Source organism: Thalassophryne amazonica, chromosome 10 (assembly GCF_902500255.1).
Source record: "Thalassophryne amazonica chromosome 10, fThaAma1.1, whole genome shotgun sequence".
Lineage (NCBI taxonomy): Eukaryota > Metazoa > Chordata > Actinopteri > Batrachoidiformes > Batrachoididae > Thalassophryne > Thalassophryne amazonica.
The window spans coordinates 68272965-68298306 of NC_047112.1; the positions used below are offsets into that span (position 1 = coordinate 68272965).

The 25342-nt window shown below is 41.5% G+C and overlaps 1 long non-coding RNA gene across 1 annotated transcript; it reads left to right on the plus strand.

Moving 5' to 3' along the window:
- Positions 1–433: 433 nt before the first annotated feature.
- On the plus strand, positions 434–24659 carry LOC117518929. The gene is made up of 3 exons (XR_004563121.1): positions 434–740; positions 821–904; positions 24334–24659. It is a non-coding gene; the product is annotated as an uncharacterized LOC117518929 (long non-coding RNA).
- Positions 24660–25342: the final 683 nt, after the last annotated feature.

A 25342-nucleotide genomic window follows, 5' to 3' on the forward strand; every position in this document is an offset into this window, starting at 1 on the left:
GAACATTCGTTTTTCTTGGGCTTCTTCCTTTATACTTTATTTTGTTCTGGTTACATGTTTTGGGACTCGGGAGGCAATCAGTTGTAGTTTACAGTTGTGGTGTCTTCTTTGTTCTGTTGGTAGATCTGCTTCTTTTATCCTTTCATCAAATACTGCCTTTTTTCCCCTGCCCCACTTCTCATATCTTGAGTAAGCGAAACAGTGCAAGATCTTTTTCTTCTCCTCAATGGACCAATTTGCAGTGTTGTAGTTTGTCTAATTTTTTTTAAGGACCTTTGAGGCTGTTGCTACTGGCATCCAGGATTAGTACTTTGGTGATCTGGTGGGTTATCCAGCTGAGTACTGGCATAGTAGAGATGTCTCCCTGCAGTACTTGCAGAAGTTGTATGAATTCTCATGTGTCTGTTCAGGTAGCTCTCAGTCCAAATCTTGACCACACTCAAAACAGCCAAATGGTTTTTGTCCTGTATGAATTATCATGTGCTCATCCCGTGGTTCTTTCGTCCAAATCTTTGACCACATTCAGAACAGCCAAACTGTTTCTGTCCCGTATGAATTATCATGTGTGTCTTCAGAGTGCCCTTTTGTGCAAATCTAAGACCACATTCAGAACAGCCAAATGGTTTTTGCCCTGTATGAATAATCATGTGTTTGTTTAAGTTGCTCTTTAGCCCAAATCTTCTACCACATTCAGCACAGCCAAATGGTTTTTGTCCTGTATGAATTATGTGTTCTTTGAGGTGGCTCTTTCGTCTAAATCTTTGATCACATCAGCACAGCCAAATTGTTTTTGTGTATGAATTATCTTGTGTCTGGTCAGGTGGCTCTTTTGTCCAAATCTTTGACCACATTCAGAACAGCCAAATTGTTTTTCTCCTGTATGAATTATCATGTGTCTGTTCAGGTTGCTCTTTTGCCCAAATCTTGACCACATTCAGAACAGCCAAATAGTTTTTGTCCTGTATGAATTGTCCTGCGTTTGTTCACAGTGTCTTTCTGTTTCTGTCTCGTACCCTGATCAGAACAGCTAAATGGTTTGCCCCTTGCTTGCCTCCCTTGTGTTGCTCTGAGGTGTTCATGTGACCAGATGCTTTTACAGATTTAGAGCAATTAAATTGTTTCTCAGCAATGTTGCAATTGCTTGAACCAACAATATTTGTTTTTTCGACAGTTAAAATGTGATCTAAGTTCTCTGATCTGTTTCCAGTCACAACTGTCTTCAGTGTCAGTTCCAGAACTGTCTGAACTCCTGCTACTGGTATCAGGTTGTAAATGACTGTTTGGACCTGAGTTGCTGGCTGGTTGTGGTCCTCCATTGTCCTCTCCATCAGCTTCTGTTGTCAGTGTTCTGTGTACAGATGAGCTGCTGGCTACAGGCTCAGCCTCTGCTCTCATGACCTCGGCTTTGATGAAGCTGTGATGACTCTGGTTTTTCATCATTTTCACTCTTCACAGGGATGGCAGTGAAACCAAACTTGGTGAGATCTCCCTCCTCCAGCTGCTGAAGCTGCTCTCCTGCTGACTTATCCACAGCTTCTCTTCTTTTAATGCCCTCCTGGTCAACATGCAGATTCCATTCCTGGTGTTCAGGGAGAATTTCTTCTTTCATCACCAACAACTGCTGCATGCCTGCAAAGAAACAAATGTTAGAACAGCACTAAAATAAAGGAGCAGGTGAGTCTGACCTGATGACAGTAAGACTGTTAAGAAATGATTCGATCCACCGACATTGATAGTCTTTTTGCTTAATGATTCCCTTATCGGTCCTTCAGAGCGGCCATTGTTTGAGGGTGTTTGTCGGGAAAATGATTTCTCTATGTTGATTGCAGACCCTGCAGCAGGTCTGTAATCAATCGCTTCCATAACGGCTCCGCTTTGAAACTTGAAGCAATAAAGTAGTGCTCCGACGCGCTGCTTCATTGGTTCTCTGCTTCGCTGCTTTTCAGAAGCGGCAAGTTCGCTTCTTAACCCCTCTCAAAGCCATTTAAAGACGTCAATCATGAGTCACTCTTGTGCGGATTCAAGTCACTAACTGGGACTCTTGTCTTGTTGCAGTCAAGAAACGAGAATTGTCCTCCGTTCCGTTGGCACAGCTCCAAACGCTGCGCTGAGTCAAGTTAGACTAAAATGCCCCCCAGAATGAGACGTCCTGCGTTCATAGGTATGGAGTGACATTCATGCCATTAATGTCTGTGTTGTGACTTATTTACAGTTGTATGTAATAGAATACAATTTACGTGATTATTAACTGAATTTAACGTGATTGTACATTAATTACAATAAGGTACAACGGAATGTATTCTAAGCATTGAAAGATTTTGGAAAACCGGAAATTTTTTATTGTGAAGGGTGCTCAACTGGAACCAGACAAGTTTGAGATATCTTGACTTCCCATTTTCTTCCTCCATTGAAACGCATGTTCACGTCGTTTCTTTTCTTTTAATAAATGCTGAACGGCCAGCAAAGACATATGAGCCTCTGTCATGCTTGCAGAAGCTTTCAATGTGTAATATTTTGGTGCCGAAAACCCGGGACGTAAGGACTGGATGAACTTTTTTCGAACAAAGTGGACAGCTAACGGCTAAGATTAGCAGCCATCATGACGGAGAGGTTGGAGCTGATGAAGAAGTGAGCGACTATTTGTGCCACTACGACCAAGATGTTAACCCGCCTAGAGGAGGAGGTAGGCAAGGAGAGACTAGCCATTAACGAAATAAGCAAGTTCTTGGCAGTTTTATCATTAAAGCATGAAAGTTTATTGGACTTGGATAAGGGCATAGAAGATGAGATGCCCATGGATGACCTGGACACTGAGATAACAAACACGCAGGATTATATGGACTGGGTTCTCACGTTGAAGGTTCATGCCACCACCTTCATTGGGTCACAGGAGACCACCAGAGACACTGAGAGCATGTGTGAGTGATGTAAGCAGCGGTACATTTACATCACAGTCCAGACAAACTGTTAAACTTCCCAAGTTAATGGTAAAGTATGATGGTAAAATAAGCCAGTGGGAGGAATTCTGGTCACAGTATGAAACAGCTGTTCAAAGAAACAATGCACTATGCAAGACAGACAAGTTTACTTACCTCAGATCCTACCTGACTGGAGCAGCTGCTAGAACTATTGCTAGGCTTACAATGATAAATGCCAGCTACCATGCTGCAACAGAGTTACTACAGAGCAGCTTTGGGAGAAAGGACATTGTGATAAGTGCCCCCAAGTTCAAACTACTGAACTTGACACATGTTAAAAGATCATCTGGTGTTGCAGCTTTGAGGCACTTCTATGACGAATGTGAGATCCAGATACGCGAGTCCCTTGGAGTGCAGAGTGACACGTACGACTGCCTGCTGTGTCCAGTGCTATTACAGCTCTTTCCCGAGGACATCGCACTTGCCTACACTCGCCAACCAAACCCCTCCAACGAATGGAAGGTGCCAGGTTGATTCAGTTTCTGCAGAATGTTTGTTTTAGCACTGTTGTCGTGCGTTGCCTGTGCTGCTCCACAGCCTGTCCAGTGGATTTTATTTTTATTTTATTTTTTAGCACTGTTGTTGTGCGTTACCTGTGCTGCTCCACAGCCTGTCTAGTGGATTTTTATTTTATTTTAGCACTGTTGTCGTGCGTTACCTGTGCTGCTCCACAGCCTGTCTAGTGTCGGATTCCCTGTTTGGGAATCCGCTAGCTTAGCGTAGCTACTAGCTCTTAGCCGTTTTAGCATGGCGGCTTCTCCTGTCTCTCCCGTACTTTTCTGCTCTGGGTGTGAAATGTTTAGTTATTCCTCGGCCTCTTTTAGCAGTAACGGTACATGTAATAAGTGCAGCTTATTCGTAGCTTTGGAGGCCAGGCTGGGCGAATTGGAGGCTCGGCTCCGCACCGTGGAAAATTCTACAGCTAGCCAGGCCCCTGTAGTCGGTGCGGACCAAGGTAGCTTAGCCGCCGTTAGTTCCCCCCTGGCAGACCCGTGCAGTCGGGAAGGCAGGTGACTGGGTGACTGTGAGGAGGAAGCGTAGCCCTAAACAGAAGCCCGTGTACACCGTCAACCCGTTCACATCTCTAACCGTTTTTCCCCACTCGACGATACACTCGCCGAGGATCAAACTCTGGTTATTGGCGACTCTGTTTTGAGAAATGTGAAGTTAGCGACACCAGCAACCATTGTCAATTGTCTTCCGGGGGCCAGAGCAGGCGACATCGAAGGACATTTGAAATTGCTGGCTAAGGCTAAGCGTAAATTTGGTAAGATTGTAATTCACGTCGGCAGTAATGACACTCGGTTACGCCAATCGGAGGTCACTAAAATTAACATTGAATCGGTGTGTAACTTTGCAAAAACAATGTCGGACTCTGTTGTTTTCTCTGGGCCCCTCCCCAATCAGACCGGGGAGTGACATGTTTAGCCGCATGTTCTCCTTGAATTGCTGGCTGTCTGAGTGGTGTCCAAAAAATGAGGTGGGCTCATTGATAATTGGCAAAGCTTCTGGGGAAAACCTGGTCTTGTTAGGAGAGACGGCATCCATCCCACTTTAGAGGGAGCAGCTCTCATTTCTAGAAATCTGGCCAATTTTTGGGATCCTCCAAACTGTGACTGTCTAGCGTTGGGACCAGGAGGCAGAGCTGTGGTCTTATACACCTCTCTGCAGCTTCTCTCCCCCTGCCATCCCTATTACCCATCCCCGTAGAGACGGTGCCTGCTCCCAGACCACCAATAACTAGCAAAAATCTATTTAAGCATAAAAATTCAAAAGAAAAAATAATATAGCACCTTCAATTGCACCACAGACTAAAACAGTTAAATGTGGTCTATTAAACATTAGGTCTCTTTTTCTAAGTCCCTGTTGGTAAATGATATAATAATTGATCAACGTATTGATTTACTGCCTAACAGAAACTTGGTTACAGCAGGATGAATATGTTAGTTTAAATGAGTCAACACCCCGAGTCACACTAACTGTCAGAATGCTCGTAGCACGGGCCGGGGCGGAGGATTAGCAGCAATCTTCCATTCCAGCTTATTAATTAATCAAAAACCTAGACAGAGCTTTAATTCATTTGAAAGCTTGTCTCTTAGTCTTGTCCATCCAAATTGGAAGTCCCAAAAACCAGTTTTATTTGTTATTATCTATCGTCCACCTGGTCGTTACTGTGAGTTCTCTGTGAATTTTCAGACCTTTTGTCTGACTTAGTGCTTAGCTCAGATAAGATAATTATAGTGGGCGATTTTAACATCCACACAGATGCTGAGAATGACAGCCTCAACACTGCATTTAATCTATTATTAGACTCTATCGGCTTTGCTCAAAAAGTAAATGAGTCCACCCACCACTTTAATCATATTTAGATCTTGTTCTGACTTATGGTATGGAAATAGAAGACTTAACAGTATTCCCTGAAAACTCCCTTTTGTCTGATCATTTTTAATAACATTTACATTTACCCTGATGGACTACCCTGCAGTGGGGAATAAGTTTCATTACACTAGAAGTCTTTCAGAAAGCGCTGTAACTAGGTTTAAGGATATGATTCCTTCTTTATGTTCTCTAATGTCATATACCAACACAGAGCAGAGTAGTACCTAAACTCTGTAAGGGAGTTAGAGTATCTTGTCAATAGTTTACATCCTCATTGAAGACAACTTTGGATGCTGTAGCTCCTCTGAAAAAGAGAGCTTTAAATCAGAAGTGTCTGACTCCGTGGTATAACTCACAAACTCGTAGCTTAAAGCAGATAACCCGTAAGTTGGAGAGGAAATGGCGTCTCACTAATTTAGAAGATCTTCACTTAGCCTGGAAAAAGAGTTTGTTGCTCTATAAGAAAGCCCTTCGTGAAGCTAGGACATCTTTCTACTCATCACTAATTGAAGAAAATAAGAACAACCCCAGGTTTCTTTTCAGCACTGTAGCCAGGCTGACAAAGAGTCAGAGCTCTATTGAGCTGAGTATTCCATTAACTTTAACTAGTAATGACTTCATGACTTTCTTTGCTAACAAAATTTTGACTATTAGAGAAAAAAATTACTCATAACCATCCCAAAGATGTATCGTTATCTTTGGCTGCTTTCAGTGATGCCGGTATTTGGTTAGACTTTCTCTCCGATTGTTCTGTCTGAGTTATTTCATTAGTTACTTCATCCAAACCATCAACATGCTTATTAGACCCCATTCCTGCCAGGGCTCAAGGAAGTCCTACATTATTTAATGCTTCAATCTTAAATATGATCAATCTATCTTTGTTAGTTGGTTATGTACCACACATTCTACTCTTGCAAACCCTCGGAACTACAAGTAAGCCTGCAGTCTGAGAGCGAAGCGCTCTATTGGGGTGATATAGTACTAAGATGAGATGGGACCTGATTATTCAAAACCTTATAAGTAAGAAGAAGAATTTTAAACTCTATTCTGGAATTAACAGGGAGCCAATGAAGAGAGGCCAATATGGGTGAAATATGCTCTCTGCTTCTATCCCTCTCAGTACTCTGCAGCATTTTGAATTAACTGAAGGCTTTTCAGGGAACTTTTAGGACAACCTGATAATAATGAATTACAGTAGTCCAGCCTAGAAGAAATAAATGCATGAATTAGCTTTTCAGCATCACTCTGAGACAAGACCTTTCTTATTTTAGAGATATTGCGCAAATGCAAAAAAGCAGTCCTACATATTGCTTAATATGCGCATTGAAGGACATATCCTGATCAAAAATGACTCCAAGATTTCTCACAGTATTACTGGAGGTCAGGGTAATGCCATCCAGAGTAAGGATCTAGTTAGACACCATGTTTCTAAGATTTGTGGGCCAAGTACAATAACTGCAGTTTTATCTGAATTTAAAAGCAGGAAATTAGAGGTCATCCATGTCTTTATGTCTGAAAGATATTCCTGCAGTTTAACTAATTGGTGTGTGTCCTCTGGCTTCATGGATAGATAAAGCTGGGTATCATCTGCGTAACAATGAAAATTTAAGCAATGCTTTCTAATAACACTGCCTAAGGGAAGCATGTATAAAGTGAATAAAATTGGTCATAACACAGAACTCCATAATTAACCTTAGTCTGTGAAGAAGACTCCCCATTTACATGAACACATTGTAATCTATTTGATAAATGTGATTCAAACCACTGCAGCGCAATGCCTTTAATACCTATGGCATGCTCTAATCTCTGTCATAAAATTTTATGATCAACAGTATCAAAAGCTGCACTGAGGTCTAACAGAACAAGCACAGAGATGAGTCCACTGTCTGAGGCCATAAGAAGATCATTTATAACCTTCACTAATGCAGTTTCTGTACTATGATGAATTCTGAAACCTGAGTGAAACTCTTCAAATAGACCATTCCTCTGCAGATGATCAGTTAGCTGTTTTACAACTACCTTTTCAAGAATTTTTGAGAGAAAAGGAAGGTTGGAGATTGGCCTATAATTAGCTAAGATAGCTGGGTCAAGTGATGGCTTTTTAAGTAATGGTTTAATTATTGCCACCTTAAAAGCCTGTGGTACATAGCCAACTAATAAAGATAGATTGATCATATTTAAGATCGAAGCATTAGTTAATGGTAGGGCTTCCTTGAGCACCTGGTAGGAATGGGGTCTAATAGACATGTTGGTGGTTTGGATGAAGTAACTAATGAAAACAACTCAGACAGAACAATCGGAGAGAAAGAGTCCAACCAAATACCGGCATCACTGAAAGCAGCCAAAGATAACGATTCGTCTTTGGGATGGTTATGAGTAATTTTTTCTCTAATAGTTAAAATTTTATTAGCAAGAAAGTCATGAAGTCATTACTAGTTAAAGTTAAAGGAATACTCGGCTCAATAGAGCTCTGACTCTTTGTCAGCCTGGCTACAGTGCTGAAAATAAACCTGGGGTTGTTCTTATTTTCTTCAATTAGTGAGTAGTAGTAAGATGTCCTAGCTTTACGGAGGGCTTTTTTATAGAGCAACAGACTTTTTCCAGGCTAAATGAAGATCTTCTAAATTAGTGAGACGCCATTTCCTCTCCAGCTTACGGGTTATCTGCTTTAAGCTGCAAGTTTGTGGGTTATACCATGGAGTCAAGCATTTCTGATTTAAGGCTCTTTTTTCAGAGGAGCTACAGCATCCAAAGTTGTGCTCAGTGAGGATGTAAAGCTATTGACGAGATAATCTATCTCACTCACAGAGTTTAGGTAGCTACTCTGCACTGTGTTGGTATATGGCATTGAAGAACATAACAAAGAAGGAATCATATCCTTAAACCAAGTTACAGCGCTTTCAGAAAGACTTCTACTGTAATGAAACTTATTCCCCACTGCTGGGTAGTCCATTCAAGTAAATGTAAATGTTACTAAGAAATGATCAGACAACAGGGGTTTTCAGGGAATACTGTTAAGTCTTCAATTTCTATGCCATATGTCAGAACAAGATCTAAAGTGTGGTTAAAGTGGTGGGTGGGCTCATTTACATTTTGAGCGAAGCCAACTGAATCTAATAATAGATTAAATGCAGTGTTGAGGCTGTCATTCTCAGCATCTATGTGGATGTTAAAATCGCCCACTATAATTATCTTATCTGAGCTAAGCACTAAGTCAGACAAATGGTCTGAAAATTCACAGAGAAACTCACAGTAACGACCAGGTGGACGATAGATAATAACAAATAAAACTGGTTTTTGAAACTTCCAATTTGGATGGACAAGACTAAGAGTCAAGCTTTCAAATGAATTAAAGCTCTGTCTTTGATTAATTAATAAGCTGGAGTGGAAGATTGCTGCTACTCCTCCTCCTCGACCCGTGCTTCAAGCATTTTGACAGTTAGTGTGACTCGGGGTGTTGACTCATTTAAACTAACATAATCATCCTGCTGTAACCAGGTTTCTGTAAGGCAGAAAATCAATATGTTGATCAGTTATTATATCATTTACTAACAGGGACTTAGAAGAGAGAGACCTAATGTTTAATAAACCACATTTAACTGTTGTAGTCTGTGGTGCAGTTGAAGGTGCTATATTATTTTCTCTTTTTGAATTTTTATGCTTAAATAGATTTTTTTACTGGTTATTGGTGGTCTAGGAGCAGGCACCGTCTCTACGGGGATGGGGTATTGGGGGGATGGCAGGGGGAGAGAAGCTGCAGAGAGGTGACAAAAACTCCTGTAACAGTGAAATGTGCCGTTCATTTCCACACTGGACGCTGTGTTGATCCGGGACGTCATCTGACTTCCACAGGAATTGCGGATGATGTGGACATCTGCACTTTTTCGGCACATTGAGACAGACGTGCGGAGGAATTCCGCGCGTCGCAGTGGAGCCGCATGGCGCAAAGCAACGCCGTGATGAAGCCTCACAGGACATGTCCTGGCATGTCCAGCTCATTCACAATTTCTTGGATAGTGACACGACTGAAAAGCCACCGAAAGCCGTCTGAAAGCCATCTGAAAGCCGACCAACACGGAGATGCTTTTGTCCCACTCTATTTGCGGCTCCGTGGCGCATCCATCCGCTTCTCTTTCCATGACAAAAACCCCTGTAACAGTGGAATGTGCCGAAAAAGTCTTGATGTCCACGTCTTCTGCCATTTTTGTGGAAATCAGACGACGTCCCGGATCAACAAATCCTTCAAGTTGGAAATGATCTAGTTGTTTCAGCGGGGTGTCAGCCTGTCGATCGGCGCTCGGAGTGTGCCGCGCTCTCAGATGCTGTGGGCGGTCTTTAAACCGCCTGGAGTACTCCTTAATCTGTGTAATCCCCATAAAATCGTCCCTGAAAGCCATCTGAATTTTCCGAATGGTGTCCACCTGGAGGTCTCTCACAGTTTCTGGAAAAATTTGATGCAGCAAAGCTCCAAATCATTCAGACATTTATTCGCAATAAAAATCCGACGAGAGGGGTGGACCACTGCTCACACAAAGCCTGCTCACAGGAGAATGAAGCAACCGACAGGCGGGAAAAAAACTCATGCATGCGCACGAAGGTTCAAGCTTGGCTGATGGCAATCACACGTGATTCAAATCCATATGGTTTTTGCACAATTTAAAAAGGATGGATACTTTCTAACAGACCTCGTAAAACAATTCGTATATACTTTAATTTAGAGGAAAACTTTACACAACATGTACATTATGTGAATGTTCGCAACACACTGAACATTATGTATACATTCTATAAACATATGATTGATTTTCAAATGTTTGTTGTCTAATGTTCACTTAGACAAACATTACATGAACGTTTGCAAACTTGCTGAACAGTAAACAAACATATGAACATTTGATTAATGCTCGCAAATGTTTGCTTGCGGGTCGGTCTGATATTTTCCCATACAGACCGAGCAAGCGAGGTTAATAATCCTTTTATATGACATAATATATAGATATTATATCAATATTTTATTCATTATTATATGCTGTATTATTATTTGTAGCAGTTGTTGTAGCGGTTGTAGTATCATCATCATCACGGCCCAAAGGTAAGACAATATTTTTTATGATCATGATTATTATTAATGGGTTATTTAAAACTGTACAACAACACAAAAAATATTCATTGAAATTAAGCTCATGAGTGCTGGATATTTGTGAATATTCACAAATATACAAACACTGCCTTAACAATTTCAGTATGAATAACGCAGAAGTTGGTGCAGTTTTAAAAAAATATACTACATTATGACTACTACTACTACTACTACTAATTATTATTATGATTATAAAGGAATACAAGACAATAATGATTATGATTAAAGAGTTTATTTAAAACTATTTACAACATAAATGTTTATACAAACTGAGATTTTGAGTGTTTACTGTCCTCATATGGACACAATGCTGTGCGACACCAACAATAATTTTTGACCCACTTTAAAATATATACATATTTCATTGAATATTCACAAATATACAACATAAAAGAATGTGTTGGTGCAAAAAACAAAAACAAAACAAAAAAAATCACACATGGAAGCAGAACAAATGAAATCCCGAGGAGGAGGAATCCATATTATGATGATGATGAAGATGAAGGCTTCAGCATTCCTGAAGTGAGTGAAAGCACGTGACATCAACATAATCTACCAGTGGTGATCATGAGGCCGCTCTCACATCCACCATGAAGCCCCACAAAGACCAAATCAAATCTAACCTACAGCCAGTCAGACTGAACCACAGGATGGATTCACACGTGGACTCCAGCAGAAGAAACACTTTCAAATGTCAGTTCACCGTTTGTGACTGTGGCAACAAAACGTTGGTTGGCTGATTTGATCAAATCCATAATGAAAGTCAGAGGAATAATCTGGACACCAACATCAAAGCAACATTCAGCAGGATCCTGGTCCCACATGTGGTGATATTTTCTGACTGTCTGGTCTTAAAGGGACAAGAGACAAATCAGTGCTATAGACAGACTGATGTCCAGCACAGTACAGTGACACACCACAGCTGGATTAAAAACCCCATTTCTGACATCAGGTGATGTGGGAGTATGGAGTGAGGGGGTCCCTTCTCAGGACCATCCAATCTCTGTACTCACAAAGTGAGAGCTGTGTTCGGGTGCTCGGCAGTAAGTCAGACTTGTTTACGGTGGAGGTTGGCCTCTGCCAGGGCTGCGCCTTGTCACCAATCCTGTTTGTGATATTCATGGACAGCATATCGAGGAATAGTCAGGGGAGGAGGGTTTCCAGTTTGGTGGGCTCAGGGTCTCATCACTGCTTTTGCAGATGATGTGGTCCTATTGGCTTCATGAGCCTGTGACCCCAACACTCACTGGATCAGTTCACAGCCAAGTGTGAAGCGGCTGGGATGAGGATCAGCTCCTCTAAATATGAAGCCATGGTTCCCAGCAGGAAACCGATGGATTGCCTACTCTGGTAGGGAATGAGGTTCTTGCCCCAAGTGAAGGAGTTCAAGTACCTCGGGGTCTTGTTCACGAGTGAGGGTATAATGGAGTGTAAGATCGGCCCGTGCAACAGGGGCGGTGTTGCAGTCATTCTACTGTACTGTTGTGATGAAAAGGGAGCTGAGCCAAAAGGAGAAGCTCTTGATCTACTGGTCAGTCTTCATTCCTACTCTCACCTATGGTCATGAGGGTTGCATCATGACTGAAAGAACTAGATCGCGGGTACAAGCGGCCAAAATGGGCTTCCTCAGGAGAGCGTGCTGGTGTCTCCCTTAGAGATAGGGTGAGAAGTTCAGTCATCTATGTGGAGCTCGGAGTAGAGCCGCTGCTCCTTCGCATTGAAAGGAGCCAGCTGAGGTGGTTCGGAGCATCTGGCAAGGATGCCTCCTGGGCACCTCCCTAGGCAGGTATTCCAGCATAGCCATCTGGGAGGAGACCCCAGGGAAGACCCAGGACTAGGTGGAGAGATTATATCTCCACACTGGCCTGGAAAGCCTCAGGATCCCCCAGTCAGAGGTGGTTAATGTGTCCCGGGAAAAGGAAGTCTGCATCCCCTGCTGGAGCTGTTGCCCACGCGACCCGATCCTGGATAGCGATTGATGATGAGATGAGATTTGTGACATCAGCTGACTCTCGCTCACAGCAAAAATAAGAACACAACAGCTCCAAGAGCTCTAAGAGCACAACAGCCTTTTTTGTTCATTTGTTTATTCATTTATTTTATTTTTCATATTCCAATTCATTCTTCAGTCAATGATCTTTCATTTTCTGCAGAAATGTCTTCTGGCACCCTCAAATCCTCAGAACCTACAGAGAACCACCTTCTGGAATCTACAAATAAACAGTAAGTAGGACACTGCGCTTGTAGAGTACAAACCTCCGCCAACACGAGTTTTCAAGTCCACAAAATCTGACCTTGGAAAAATGTTCAAGGTCAAGTCCTGTTAGAAGTCTCTTTTTAAAACATAAATCAGATGTGATCAAATGTTAGCAGGATGTATTTAGTTCATGCACTTGAATCAGAGTTTTTGTGGTGGTGTCCGTTTTTTCACATTTTCAATTTAAAATTAAAATGTCCACAAAATCCATAATCCGGAGCCAATCCGAATCAAACTTTGTCAGGTGATTTATTGAAACTATTCGCTACTTGGCTCATGTTATATTCATCATCTTTGTTGTTACCTCCGCCAAGGAGGTTATGTTTTCGGTCGAGTTTGTTTGTTTGTTTGTCTGTCTGTCAGCAGGATAACTCAAAAGGTTTTGAACGGATTTTGATGAACTTTGTAGAGTGGTTGGAAATGACAAGAGGAACAGTGATTCATTTTAGTGGTGATCCGGATCACGATGCTAAGCGTTAGCATGTCTATGGCATTTTCAATGTTAAAAGTTAGCATTAAGCAGTTGCCGCTGTCATCATGTTTGGGTGCATTTGTTTTCAAACTGTAATATTCTTCAATTTATTTTTTGTTGAAATTTTGTGGAGTGGTTGGAAATTACAGAGGAACAAGTGATAAATTTTAGTGTGATCCGGATCATGATCTGGATCCTGATGCTAATGTGTTAGCATGTCTATGGCATTTTCAATGGTAAAAGTTAGCATTAAGCAGTTGCAGCTGTCATCACGTTTGGGTGCATTCGTTTCCAAATTTTTAATATTTCTTAAATTTATTTTTGTTTATTATTAATAATCTAATGATTATTTATTACAATTTTAGAGAAAGAGACAAAAATAAATTTTTTTGTCTGTCTGTTTGTCAGCAGGATACCTCAAAAAATTTTGAACTGATTTTGATGAAATTTTGTGGAGGGGTTGGAAATGACAAGAGGAACAAGTGATTAATTTTAGTGGTGATCTGGATCACGATCCGGAGCCAAGATTTTTTTAAAGGGTTCTTCACCATTGGGTGTAACATAGTCAAATGTTCTATCAACAACAAAGTTGGTGATGATCGGATCCTGATTTCTGGATCTGGTGATCCAGAATATGCAAAAATATAGGGGAAAATAGAAAATGTCAGTGTGAGGGTGACAAATGAAGCTAGAGATGCACAACTAACACCAAATTGTAGCTGAATCTGTACTGATTCAGTAAGGTGTCACAGATTTGATGTAGCTTCAAATGTTATGAAGCGAGATCCAGAAGAAAACCGCCATTACCGAAAAATCGTTTTTATACAATAACGTTTGAACGAATAAAGACATAAAACTCCCTATAAGGAAGAAACCTCAAGCAGACCAGGCTCTTGGGGGTGACCGTCCTGCTTGGGCCGTGCCATATATGCCTATATACATACGTAATACTTTACATACATAAAATATGCATATATATAACATAAATATACACGGTCACTTATATACATAAATACATATACACCAACCCATATCTCTATAACTATATATATCTCTTAACACATCACACACTACAGATACCATAAGAAACATACATATACATATATACATTAACACATACACACACTTATACATTCATATACATACATACGCATACCCACACATTCAAGTATACAATACGTCCACTTATAAATTGAACATTCCCTATAAATCAAATTATATTTGCTTCTTTATGATACCTAGACATGATGTTCTTTGATTAGTTTCTTAAATCTTACTAAGGTCCACTCATTCTAACCTCTGTTGAACATTCGTTCCATTTTCTTCACCCCAACCACAGACACACAAAAACCCTTTACATTTGTTCTACTAGTGGTTTAATAAAATTGTGCACAACCTCTTAAACTATAACTGGGATTCCTCAATCTGAACAGACTCTGGACATTTCTCGGTAAGGCTTGGTTTTTCGCTTGAAACAAAGTTTGAATTGTAATGTAATCGACCAAATCTATGAATTTTAATAAATTTAAAGACACAAATAGAGAATGAGTTGGTTCACGATAAATGTTTATTGCAGATGATTCGTATGGCTCGTTTTTGCAAAAGGAAGTTGGATTGGTGTTTGATTTGTAAGTGTTTCCCCACGACTCAACCCAATATGTCATATATGGTACCATCAGAGAATGATATAAAGTAAGTACCACCTTCTTGTGGCAGTACGTCTTTGGCTTTGTACAAAATGGCTATGGTTTTTGAAAATTTGATTTGACATAATTTGTATGTGTATTTGTTATCAATTGTAACACCAAAAAATTTATTCTCTGTTACTAACTCAATTTCCTTATTGTATAGTTAAATTTTTACATTTGGGTGCCTGCTTATTTCCAAATATAATACATTTGGTTTTCCCCAGGTTAAGTGACAACTTATTAGAATCAAACCAAACCTTAAATTTTTCCAGTTCTTTCTTCACTATGTCCAGAAGCTGTTCAAGATTTTCACCACTAAAAACACAGTTGTATCATCCGCAAAAAGGACACATCTCAGTGAACTCGACACCCAACTTATATCATTTATATAGAGTATAAACAACAAATGACCCAGCACTGAGCCTGCGGCACCCCACATGTGACTTCCCTGAGTTCAGAATTTGTATTATTGAATTGAACATACTGACATCTGCCTTGTAAATAACTAGTTATCCATTCATATGCCAGACCTCTGATTCCGTATTTCTGCAGTTTAGTTAGTAGTATTCCATAGTTAATTGTGTCAAACGCTTCTGTAAATAAATAAAAAAACAACAAAAAAAAAAACACTACTGTGTATTGTTATTGTCAATTGCAGTTGCTATATTTTCCACAAAGTCCATCAAAGCCTGTGATGTAGTTCGAGACTACTGAATCCTATTGTTCTTCACAATGATGTTATGCTTCAGTAAATAATCATTTAATCTTTTAGCAAATATTTTTTTTCCAAAATTTTGAAAATTGTGGCAGGAGTGATATAGGTCTATAATTAGAAAATGTGTGTTTGTCACCAGTTTTAAACAGAGGAATTACTTTGGCTATTTTCATTTGAGAAGGAAATTTACCAGTACTAGTGACATATTGCAAATATAATTGAACGGTTTTTACTATACCAATCAATAACTTTTTTAATAAAGCCATATCCAAGTTATTAAATCAGTCGATTTCTTACTTTTTGAACCATGAACCAGATCAAGTATTTCCCTTTTGTGAGTACCACCAATGAACATTGAAACAGATTTGTTAAATGTTGAATTATTTACCCAGAAGTTATTAGTTGCTGAGTCAATTTTTACTGGCAAGATTTGTGTTCAGCAATAGACTTGTTGTTATCAATCGTGAAGTAGTTGGTACTCTGAAATAATGAAGGATAATCTCTAGTTACTCTATTATTTTTTTACTATTTCATTTAAATATGTTCCATGTGTTTTTGATGTTATTCTATTTTGACAACTATCTTTTTGTTTACTGAGTCTCATGATATTGATTAACTTATTCTTATATGTTTTATACTTACTTTCAGCTCCTTTAGTTCGTAGTTTTATGAATTGTTTATATAGTAAGTTTTCTTTTTACATGCCCTCTGATGCCCCTTAGTTATCCATGGTTTATTGCTATATTGATTTTTGTATATTTTGTCAACAAATGGGACAGTGTTTATTATACAAACTGGAAAAATGGAAATGAAGCATCATATGCCCTGTCAACATCATCAACAAAAACATCCGACAAATTTTGACTAGATAAATCTTCCCTTAAATTTTCAATAGTTTTAGGTGTTACTTTTCTACTCATGAATTTGGTATTGCTTCGATACTTACAACAACCCTCCAATGCAAAAACTGAGAAACTGGCAAGTGATCACTGATATCACCGACCAGTAGTCCTCCACTAAGATTACCGGATATAGCGTTGGTTAAAATACGAGGTCTATTAGAAAAGTATCCGACCTTATTATTTTTTTCAAAAACCATATGGATTTGAATCACGTGTGATTGCGTTCAGACAAGCTTGAACCCTACGTGCGCATACGTGAGTTTTTCCACACCTGTCGGTTGCATCATTCGCCTGTGAGCAGGCTTTGCGTGAGGAGTGGTCCAGCCCCCTCATCGATTTTCATTGTCAGGAAATGGCGGATGATTTGGGCTTTTTTCCATCAGAATTTTTTCAGAAACTGTTAGAGACTGGCAGCTGGAAACCATTAGAAAAATTTATCTGGCTTTCGGTGAAAATGTTACGGGCTTGGTAGAAAATAAGGAGTGTTACTGTCGCTTAAGGATGGCCCCCAGTGCTGTGGGGAGCGCCCGTGCTCGAAGCCGCCATCGACAGGATGAATGACCATTTCATTTCTAAACGGATGGCTGTCTGCATCGTGACCATCAGCTGCCATTTCTCTGGTTATCACAAGAGCTGGACATCAACCATTTTCTGGCAGATTTCACTTTTAACAAGAGCTTTTGTCATGGAAAGCCGAGCGGAGGCTTCGCGTGTCACGATGGATTCACTACTGGAGCGAGACAAAACCACCTCCGTTTTGTCTCACAGGACAGCTTTGAGATGGCGTTCAGATCAGCTGTCAGTTGTTTTTCCATCGAGTGATTATCCGAGAAATTGTGGATGTGCCTGGACATGCCAGAACATGTCCCGTGAGGCTTCCTCACAGCGTTGCTTGCACCATCGCAGCACCTCCGCGTCTTTTCACAATTCCTGTGCTAGTCAGCGCATGTTCCCGGATAAAACACAGCGTCCAGTTTGGAAATGAACGGCACATTCCACTGTTACAGGAGTTTTTGTCATGGAAAGAGGAGTGGAGGCTTTGCGCGGCGCTGCCGCATAGCGCCACAACAACGCCGTGATGAAGCCTCACGGGACATGTTCTGGCATGTCCAGGCACATCCACAATTTCTCGGATAATCACTCGATGGAAAACCACCGACAGCTGTCTGAACGCCATCTCAAAGCTGTCCGTTCAAAGGTGTCAATATTTGTCCCAGGAGCTCTGTAAATACAACTAACAACTATGTTTTTGGAGTTATAGATGTAATTTCTATGGTAACACATTCCACGATGTGTCCACTGTAAATGACGTTGTTAATGAGTTTACAGATGTAATCTGACCTTACATATAATGCAATGCCTCCGCCCCTCTCGTCTACCTATTAACCAGGAACAATTCATAACCATCAAGATATACCAGATCTTTATTATCCTCATTTAACCTGAAATTACAATAATTGAAAACTTTTTTTGGATGTTTTTCAAACAATCATTAATAGTGGACAAATTATGAGAAAGACGTCTGCTGTTGAAATGTATAATTGAAAAATCTTCATCATTAATTTTATAATTTTTGAATTGTTCTTCTGTAAAATATTTGCACTGTCTCACAATATTCTCACTGAAGAAGGTATCAGAACATTTTCAGATTCGAAGGGGCCGTTTAGCAGAATTATTCTAATTAAATGTATCTAGACGGAGCTCCTGGGCAGAAATAAACGGATCATTATCCTTAATCATTATGTCTCTCTTGTCTCCGGGTGTAGATGATGTGGATGAATGGGTTGCTCCAGTCTGCATCATGGTGCTGTGATGTGAGTCCTCATACCTATTGTTCATACTTGTCCAGCTCCTCGATGTTCCTTATTGCCATAACTTTTGCTTGTTCTGGTGATCTGTTCAGTTTGATGAATATTTTACAGTTTGAAGTCCATGTGTGCTGAATTTTTCCCTATTTCTTTAAGAAGCGTGCTTTCTGGCGATGTCGGTGTTCCGTTTGATGAGATGTTCATTGATGAATACGTTTGTCCCTTTCAGTTTTCTTCCTTGTTTAACAGTGCTGTTTTGTGTTTCTGTTGATGAATCTCATAAGACAGTTCGTTTATCACCGTCATTTCTCCGGGGCAGAGGGTGGCACGCTTCAATGTTATTAAATCCATTTCATTTCTATACCTTTTGATAGGAGGAAATCAGCAACCTGTTTTTCCACAGAGCTGACCTCCTGTTCACTGGGCTCCCCTCCGCTCTCATCTATTACCACCCGTACGTAGGACCGTGGTTTGATGTGAAGACCAGTGATGATGACGTCGGTTAATTCTGGTGTACTGCTCCAATTCAGCCACTCTATTTTCCAGCTGCACCAGACGCCGGTCTTTTCTCGGCGTTCTGGAGCCTTAATGCCTTCACCTCCTCCACCAGATCCATGATTGATTTCTGTTGCTGCTTGACAACAGAAATCTCCTCTGATAGAAAGTCCAGAGATTTTTTAGTATTGTCACCTTCCTCCGCTGTCAGAACCTTCTTAGGGCCCATGGTCAGCTTGTGGTCTGCTTGGCGATCGCCGATTGTTAACAGCCTGCGTTGTTGGTCACCAGGATGGATCTGGGCTGCGCTGGAGCCACACGGCCTCTGTGTTTCCGCGCTGATGGATCCACGGTGGCTGCACGAGGGCCTCGGGAAGCGGCACTCGTGATGCGCGGCTTCAATGACGCAGCGCGCAGCCTCAGTGAATTCACCACATTGGGTGGGCCTCGGACGTTGTTGGTGTCCAGTCACGGGGCTAAGTTGCCGGTTGAGGTGGTATTCCCACTGTCCGGGTTGGCAAACACCGGCGTGGCAGATGGCAACTACAAACACCACCTCTGAGGCAGAAAAACTCAGGTACAAACTTTTGCAGCTCGCTCTCTGACACGCAGCTCCTGACTCTCTGACACATGAATTTGTCTGCCTTAATAATGGCACATCAGGAGTGGGGAGCAAGGTCAGATTTAAAGACTCAAAGTACAGGTATGGCAAAGCGATTAGGGAAGCTAAATGGGTTGTACACTGAGAAACTCCAACACCAATTTTTCAGCCAATGACAATACTTCTATCTTCCACTCTTTCAATGAACCTCATCTGGCCAACAAGCTGAACAAGATTTACTGCAGATTTGAAAGACAAAGGGATGGCCCAATACTATGATCACCAGCTCCAGTGGTTAAGCGTTGGGTTTGAGACCAGAGGATCCTTGGTTCAAATCTCAGCCTGACTGGAAAATTACTAAGGGCCCTTCGGCAAGGTTGTATAGTGAGTGCCTGTATGGCAGCACCCCGACATCGGGGTGAATGTGAGGCATTATTGTAAAGTGCTTTGCGGGTCTGATGCAGATGGAAAAGCACAATATAAATGCAGCCCATTTACCATTTAACCCATCAGCACCCCACCCAAACTGGGGTTCGCTCCCCCACGCAACTGCTCACAGCAAGGACCCCCACTTCCTCCCCCTCCACACCTTTTTCCATGAGAGGGATATCAACAAGCTCTTCAAGAGACAGGATCCACGCAAAGCAGCTGGACCTGACTCTGTCTCCCGATCCATGCTGAACAACTGTGCAGACCAACTGTCCCCGGTGTTTCACAGACATGCCAGGTGCCAGCAAACTTCAAGGCCTCCATCATCATCCCCATACCTAAGTACAGACCCGTCACCCTGACCTTTGTGTGATGAAGACCTTCAAGTGCCTTGTCCTCACACACCTCAAGGCCATCTCTGGCCCACTCCTGGATCCCCTGCAGTTCGCCTACAGAGCCAACAGGTCAATAGACAACGCTCAATGAACTTCAGCTCTGCTTTCAGTACGATGATCCCGGCCGGCCCTGCTGCAGGACAAGTTCTCTCAGCTTGGTTGTGCCTGAATCCACCTGCAGGTAGATCACTGACTTCCTGTCCAACAGGAGGCAGCATGTGAAGCTGGGAGGCACGTCTCAGACACATCTTCCATCAGCACCCGATCCCCCAAGGTTGCATTCTTTCTTCTCTACTCTTCTCCCTGTAAACCAACAGCTGCATCTCCAGTGACCAGTCTGTGAAGCTCCTGAAGTATGTGAACGATACGACCCTCACTGGACTCATCTGTGATGGGGACAAGTCTGCCTACAGACAGGATATTGATGACTCAAAGGGGTGATCCTCTGCTTGGGTCATGCTCCCGACGCAATTTACAAAACAATTCACAAAATGAATATACAGGAAATGCTGCCAGTGCACAGGACAGGAGGGTTTCAGAAATAGACACCACACCCATCTCTGGATGGAGCCGCACCTCAAACAGAGAGAAAAAAACAGAATAAGGCATCAGAAAGACAACAAATACAGTATAATTTGTAAGGATTAAGCAAAAACAAAAACAGAAGAAATACTAAGGTGATTGCCGGCCACTAGCCCTAAGCTTCACAAAAAGACCCAGATTTTAGATACAACCTCAATTCCAATGAAGTTGGGATGTTGTGTAAAATGTAAATAAAAACAGAATACAATGATTTGTAAATCATGTTTAACCTATATTCAACTGAATACACCACAAAGACAAGATATTTAATGTTCAAACTGGTAGACTTTTTTGTTTATGTGCAAAAATTTGCTCATTTTGAAATGGATGCCTGCAACACGTTTCAAAAAAGCTGGGACCGTGGTATGTTTACCACTGTGTTACATCACATTTCCTCCGCTTATTAAGTGTTACAACACTTTTGGAACTGAGGACACTAATTATTGAAGCTTTGTAGGTGGAATTCTTTCCCATTCTTGCTTGATGTATGACTTCAGTTGTTCAACAGTCCGGGGTCTCCGTTGTCGTATTTTGCACTTCATAATGTGCCACACATTTTCAATGGGCTACAAGTCTGGACTGCAGGCAGGCCAGTCTAGTACCCACACTCTTTAACTATGAAGCCACTCTGTTGTAACACGTGCAGAATGTGGCTTGGAATTGTCTTGCTGAAATAAGCAGGGACGTCCCTGAAAAAGACGACGTTGCTTGGATGGCAGCACGTGTTGCTCCAAAACTTGGATGTACCTTTCAGCATTGATGGTGCAATCACAGATGTGTAATTTGCCCATGCCATGGGCACTAACACACCCCCATACCATCACAGATGCTGGCTTTTGAACTTTGTGCTGGTAACAATCTGGATGGTCTTTTTCCTCTTTTGTCCGGAGGACACAGCATCCATGATTTCCAAAAACAATTTGAAATGTGGACTCATCTGACCACAGCACACTTTTCCACTTTGTGTCTGTCCATTTCAAATGAGCTCGGGCCCAGAGAAGGTGGCGGCATTTCTGGATGTTGTTGATGTATGGCTTTCGCTTTGCATGGTAGAGTTTTAACTTGCACTTGTAGATGTAGTGACGAATGTCATGGGCATTCAGTGTTGGTTTTCGGCCTTGCCGCTTACGTGTAGAAAGTTCTCCAGATTCTCTGCATCTTCTGATTATATTATGGACTGTAGATGATGGAATCCCTAAATTCCTTGCAACTGAACATTGAGAAACATTGTTCTTAAACTGTTGGACTATTTTTTCATGCAGTTGTTCACAAAGTGGTGATCCTCGCCCCATCGTTGCTTGTGAACGGCTGAGCCTTTAGGGGATGCTCCTTTTATACCCAGTCATGACACTCACCTGTTTCCAATGAACATGTTCACCTGTGGAATTTTTCAAACAGGTACAAATCAGGGTGAATCACAGCGGAACAGCTCATTTGAGCGAACTATGAAAACATCGAGCCGACAGGCAGGCGTGAACAATGCTGCTACAATGGTTTCATGCACGTGGGAACACAGGGCAAGCAGCTGCGCGATGTGTAACCACATCATGCAGCTGCTGTGAAAATAAAAAAAAATACATGCCACCCACAGGATTTGCACTTTCCAAAAGCCAAAAGACTGCAGCTAGAACCTTTACCACTGAGCTACCATCGCTGTCCTTTAAAATGTACGGGAAAATGCATATCAAGGACGACGTGGACATAGTTAAAAAAAAAAATTAACACACACACACCATATAAAAACACTGCATTTTATTGAATCCCTCTTATCAAGCGGGCAATACAAGTATGATCTGTCTGTTCCTCTGTAGATGATTTATGCAAGTGTGCCCCCACCTAGAATTTGGCCGACACCTGCCGCGAGAGAGATCGATGGACTCTCACAGCACATACTCTGTCTTTCAGCCACTGGTGTGCACAAATAGTTGTAGCAACAGATGTATGAGGTGTCGGAGGCAGCTACGATTTTACACGGATTGCATACAATTCCTGCTTCATGCGTAATTCGACCGCATTCGTACTGTGTGAAGGGGCCCTTAGGCTTTTTCCTCTTTTCTCCAAATATTCTGGGGCTAATTTACTCCGTAATTCACACATTTTAACTTGATCAGTGTGGTTCCTTCTGTGACCAGCCTAGCCAATCCTACGTTAACTTTCTGTTGTATATTTTTGAACTTTTTAATCATCATTTAATTTGATCAGTTTAAGATGCTCCTGCATGTCCACTCTTCTTGTTTAATTCTTCTAATTCCCACTGCTCAGAGTTCATCTGTGTATTGTTTTGTGGTTGAGGCGGTGAATGATTTTTTTGGTGCGGTGAATGAGCCCTGATTTGTTGGGGTGGTGAATAAGTCCTGATTTGTTGAGGTGGTGTTTGACTCCTACTTCTTTTGTGGTTGACTGGTTCTGGTCTTTGCCAAATGTGTATCTGCTGAGGAGGGTTATTTTTGGTGGTGCATTGTGTGAGAGGACATATGTTGTCTTTGACCGTTTGGTTCATTTCATCACATCACTTGTACTTTCTCATCCATGAAGTGTTTTGTGTGACAAAATTGTGTCTTTGGGTGGTGAGTCGCCCTCTTGGTATGTCTTCCTTACGTGGGCAGTGGTGGTTGAATATCTTCTACCATTTTCTACATTTTTCTCTCTGGTTGGTGTATTTCACTTTGGCATATTCCACTGCCCGCAGCAGTTCCCATTCTTCCACTGGCTCATTTCATACTCTGTTTCCCTTCCTCTGGGAACATTCGTTTTTCTTGGGCTTCTTCCTTTATACTTTATTTTTGTTCTGCTGTTACATGTTTTGGGACTCGGGAGGCAATCAGTTGTAGTTTAACAGTTGTGGTGTCTTCTTTGTTCTGTTGGTAGATCTGCTTCTTTTATCCTTTCATCAAATACTGCCTTTTTTCCCCTGCCCCACTTCTCATATCTTGAGTAAGCGAAACAGTGCAAGATCTTTTTCTTCTCCTCAATGGACCAATTTGCAGTGTTGTAGTTTGTCTAATTTTTTTTAAGGACCTTTGAGGCTGTTGCTACTGGCATCCAGGATTAGTACTTTGGTGATCTGGTGGGTTATCCAGCTGAGTACTGGCATAGTAGAGATGTCTCCCTGCAGTACTTGCAGAAGTTGTATGAATTCTCATGTGTCTGTTCAGGTAGCTCTTCAGTCCAAATCTTTGACCACACTCAAAACAGCCAAATGGTTTTTGTCCTGTATGAATTATCATGTGCTCATCCCGGTGGTTCTTTCGTCCAAATCTTTGACCACATTCAGAACAGCCAAACTGTTTCTGTCCCGTATGAATTATCATGTGTGTCTTCAGAGTGCCCTTTTGTGCAAATCTAAGACCACATTCAGAACAGCCAAATGGTTTTTGCCCTGTATGAATAATCATGTGTTTGTTTAAGTTGCTCTTTAGCCCAAATCTTCTACCACATTCAGCACAGCCAAATGGTTTTTTGTCCTGTATGAATTATCATGTGTTCTTTGAGGTGGCTCTTTCGTCTAAATCTTTGATCACATTCAGCACAGCCAAATTGTTTTTGTCCTGTATGAATTATCTTGTGTCTGGTCAGGTGGCTCTTTTGTCCAAATCTTTGACCACATTCAGAACAGCCAAATTGTTTTTCTCCTGTATGAATTATCATGTGTCTGTTCAGGTTGCTCTTTTGCCCAAATCTCTGACCACATTCAGAACAGCCAAATAGTTTTTGTCCTGTATGAATTGTCCTGCGTTTGTTCACAGTGTCTTTCTGTTTCTGTCTCGTACCCTGATCAGAACAGCTAAATGGTTTGCCCCTTGCTTGCCTCCCCTTGTGTTGCTCTGAGGTGTTCATGTGACCAGATGCTTTTACAGATTTAGAGCAATTAAATTGTTTCTCAGCAATGTTGCAATTGCTTGAACCAACAATATTTGTATTTTTTCGACAGTTAAAATGTGATCTAAGTTCTCTGATCTGTTTCCAGTCACAACTGTCTTCAGTGTCAGTTCCAGAACTGTCTGAACTCCTGCTACTGGTATCAGGTTGTAAATGACTGTTTGGACCTGAGTTGCTGGCTGGTTGTGGTCCTCCATTGTCCTCTCCATCAGCTTCTGTTGTCAGTGTTCTGTGTACAGATGAGCTGCTGGCTACAGGCTCAGCCTCTGTGCTCTCATGACCTCGGCTTTGATGAAGCTGTGATGACTCTGGTTTTTCATCATTTTCACTCTTCACAGGGATGGCAGTGAAACCAAACTTGGTGAGATCTCCCTCCTCCAGCTGCTGAAGCTGCTCTCCCTGCTGACTTATCCACAGCTTCTCTTCTTCTTTAATGCCCTCCTGGTCAACATGCAGATTCCATTCCTGGTGTTCAGGGAGAATTTCTTCTTTCATCACCAACAACTGCTGCATGTCTGCAAAGAAACAAATGTTAGAACAGCACTAAAATAAAGGAGCAGGTGAGTCTGACCTGATGACAGTAAGACTGTTAAGAAATGATTCGATCCACCGACATTGATAG